At 40.9% G+C, this 4,062-nt stretch overlaps 1 long non-coding RNA gene across 1 annotated transcript; it reads left to right on the top strand.

The window, feature by feature from the left end:
* Window positions 1-1,947: 1,947 nt before the first annotated feature.
* Window positions 1,948-3,658, top strand: LOC132599538 (uncharacterized). Its single transcript, XR_009566866.1, has 3 exons — window positions 1,948-2,085; window positions 2,426-2,481; window positions 3,425-3,658. It is a non-coding gene; the product is annotated as an uncharacterized LOC132599538 (long non-coding RNA).
* The last annotated feature ends 404 nt before the right edge of the window (window positions 3,659-4,062 follow it).

Raw genomic sequence — 4,062 nt, forward strand, 5'->3', positions numbered from 1 at the left:
TCTAGAGGATATGCTGAGAGCATGTGTCTTGGACTTCAAAGGTAATTGGGATGATCACTTACCACTCATTGAGTTTTCTTATAATAACAGTTATCATGCTAGTATTGGGATGACACCATTTGAAGCTTTGTATGGGCGAAGGTGCAGATCACCAATTGGTTGGTTCGAAGTTGGTGAAGCAGAGTTGTTAGGACCAGATTTGGTTTATCAAGCTATGGAGAAAGTCAAGTTAATACAGGAGCGTTTGAAAACAACTCAGAGTCGCCAGAAGTCTTATACAGATGTGAGACGAAGGGATTTAGAATTTTCAGTTGATGATTGGGTGTTCCTTAAAGTCTCACCCATGAAAGGTGTTATGAGGTTTGGCAAGAAAGGGAAGCTAAGTCCCAGGTATATTGGGCCTTACAGAATTTTACGAAAGGTCGGTCTAGTGGCCTATGAACTTGAGTTGCCACAAGACTTGGCTGCTGTACATCCTGTGTTTCATGTGTCCATGTTGAGAAAGTGTGTAGGAGACCCATCGTTGGTTGTTCCTACTGATACTATAACAGTTCAGGATGGGTTGACTTATGAGGAGATCCCTATAGCCATTCTTGATCGTCAAGTTCGCAAGTTGAGAACTAAGGAAGTAGCCTCAATAAAGGTCTTGTGGAGGAGCCAGAAGATTGAAGAGGCCACATGGGAAGCCGAAAAGGACATGAAATCCAGATATCCGCACTTGTTTGAAGAGCGGGCAGATAGACTTCAAGGTAAATACCTTTAGTTTTCATGTCATGTCCCTTATGTATTCATGCCTCACGTCTCACGTTCAAGTTCATGTATTCACTATTCATGTCTCATGTTTGGGCACTGATGTTTCATAAAACTACGTCATGTTAGTTTCCATGTCCCATGTCATGTTATGTCTTATGTTCCACGCTCATGTCAGCTATCCAGTGCCCATGTTCATGCCTCAGTATTCAAGTTTCCATATAAACATGTCATGTTTCCTTCACCTTCATGTAGCCAAGCCATGTCCAGCCATATTCTTAACCATTACCCATCATTCGAGGACGAATGATCCCAAGGGGGAGATATTGTAACACCCCGTATTTGGAACTGAGTTTATGCTCATATCATTAGAGTTCTAGTGGAAACACTGAAGGTGTAAGCGTTTGCGAAAACGGTTGATAGGCCTATTTCGGACAGTGATAACTCCTTGATCCGTTGTGAATCTGGAATAACTTTCTTGATGAAAGTTGTATCCCTATTAAATCGCTTTCCAACGGTATATTATGTGGATTAAACGGACATCTGTGCAAAGAGTTATGGCCATTTGACTGAAGCCTGTTCGCTGGAAAATTCGTCTGCGTTACTGTAACGTTACGGACCGTAACTCGTGTTACGGGCCGTAACAGTGAGCCGTAACATAGAGAAAATTTCCAGAACCTCACTGGAAATTTCCTCCAAGATACGGTACCAAGATACGGTCTGTCCTTCGTGTTACGGGCCGTACTTCGTGTTACGGATCGTAACAGTGGACCGTAACACGGAGAAAATTTCCAGAACCTTACTGGAAATTTTCACCAAGGTACGATACCAAGTTACGGTCCGTCCTTTGTGTTACGGGACCGTAACATGGGGCGTATCTTGGTCCGCAATTACGTTTCGGGTCACCTGACTTCGGGAGGCCATAACCCTATCATAACTTGGGAATTTGGGAAACCTCAAAGAACAAAAGTTGTAGGTAATTGAAATACCTTTCCAACCATAGGTCGTGGGTTCACAGGTGACATCGGGATAAAGAGATATGGACGTTTTAAGACAGAAAAGTCCAACCCGTTTTCAAGTTGGGTCAAACCCATTTCCCCTTGGTATATAAGGGAAATGTTAACCCTAGCAGCCCCCAATTCCCACAAATTTCAGATTTTTAGAGAGAGAAAGTGAGACAGAGGAGAACTAGAGAGAGAAAGTAGAGAATCAACCAAATTTAAGGCCCTGAATCCCGAAGCTCGTGAAGGATAAAGTGTAGTACAAGTTGTTGCCGTCATTTTAAGCTAAAGATCGGACTTGGGGGTGTTGATTTCGTGGTGACTACCCAAAAAGGTAATGTTTCTACTCCCTAATCATTATAGTTGTGAATTGATGAATTCTTGAGAGAATAATAATTGGGTTTGATGAAGAGAATTATATGAACTATGCTAGAGTTGTTGAATTGTTGACTTGGGATTGTTGTATTCATATGGGGGATGAAGAATGATGTTAATTACATCTAATTGAGATTGTTGAATTAGCTAGAAGTAATAGAATGGGGATTGGGTGAAGAAAACCCCATTAATGAGGGTTATAGAGCTTCATGCCCACTAAGTGTTTGATAAAATGCTTAGGTGAACAAAACATGGATATTGTTGCTAATATAGAATCCCTATGACTTGTATTGCTATAGATTGAAGTTGAAGGGATTGAAGAACATTGTGATACGCTCAAAAGCGGGAAGTTAAGGTATGTAGAACTTCCATCCACATGTGGGAATCTCTACGTTCTTCCCCATGATCCGTTTCGTAAAATCTATGAAGTTCAAACCCTAGGGCATTAAACCCAACATATTGGTAGCCCGTAATTATGTATGTATGTACATGAATTTCGTATCTATGTTCGTTATTGTATTCCTAATCTTCCATTACGGACATTAGGGATCCTAGCCTAATCCATGAATCATGAATTCTTCCTCATGTGTTATCATTATGTTCATATGAAATTGTATGATTTTATTTTTTACAAATCACAAGCATGTTCTCAAGTCAACTACAAATATATGATTATGAACTATTGTATTCCTCATGATCAAGTACATGTTTACAAGCTATTTCATGAAAACATGTTTACAAGTTATTTCGTGAAATCATGATTTCAAGACAAGTACCAGTTAATTCACGAAAGTCATGGGATTCTTGGCCAACTATATTATTTTCATGTTCGGGAGTTGTATTAATACCGAGAAGGCTCAGATAGCCTGAAACTACGTATGCCAACGTAGGATAAGGATCGCTCCGCCCAGATAGGACGATTCCTTCATATTTTCCCCATTGAGGGATTTGGATCCATTTATATCAGATTCATGTCTCGTGCCCCGGCAAGGTACGAGATAGCTTAGCTGATCGGGCAGAGATCAGACTCCACGTTTCTCCCCGTGGTGGATCATGTCGGTATTACAGATTATCCCACGCTTACAGTACCCATGTTTATGTTCAGTTCCAGTACTCAGTTTCAGTTTCAATTTCATGTTTATGTACGCATGCTCATGTTCATGTCCAGGTTTTCAGTTTCAGTTCTTATCATGTTATTTCATGTCCCATGTTATTTATTTCCGTTGTTTTACATACCAGTACATTCAATGTGCTGACGTCCCCTTTTATTGCCCGGGGGCCTGCATTTCACGATGCAGGTACTGATATACAGGACGACACACCTGCTCAGTAGGACAACATTCGTATCAGCTTATTGGTGAGCCCCATCTCATTCGGGGTTTAGTCAACTTTTGTTTTATGACTAATTATGTATCTAAAGGTATGCTGGGGGCCTTGTCCCAGTAAGTATGTTTTCCAGTCAGACTCATGATAGAGGTTTCATAGACTAGACAAGTCAGTTATGTCATGTCAGACTTTTGGAGTCGCATAGCCATTTTGGGCTCACTCATGGTTGAACAAGTATTTTATTAACTATTTTGACTTACCATGTTTTATAAAGGCTCATCATGTGTTCACGTTATATTTCCGCTCATGTATGCATTATGATGATTCAGCAAGTCATGTGGTTCGCTCGGTCACATGCAGTCAAGCACCGAGTACCGTGTTACGTCCAGGCCATGGTTCGGGGCGTGACAGTTTTCCAAACCAGTTGAAATAGATGCGGCTGGATCAGACATAATAATTTCTTTTCCTTGAATAGCCCAACTACGTCGCGGTAATGATGATGTCTTTGACTTTGTGAGGTAAGGATGGTCAGCCAGCTCGAGCGTCAACACGAATCAACTCTTTGGGAATAAAATAAAAAGAAACATAAAGTGAAAATGATGTTAGTCTC

Source organism: Lycium barbarum, chromosome 6 (genome assembly GCF_019175385.1).
Source record: "Lycium barbarum isolate Lr01 chromosome 6, ASM1917538v2, whole genome shotgun sequence".
In the NCBI taxonomy this organism is placed as follows: domain Eukaryota; kingdom Viridiplantae; phylum Streptophyta; class Magnoliopsida; order Solanales; family Solanaceae; genus Lycium; species Lycium barbarum.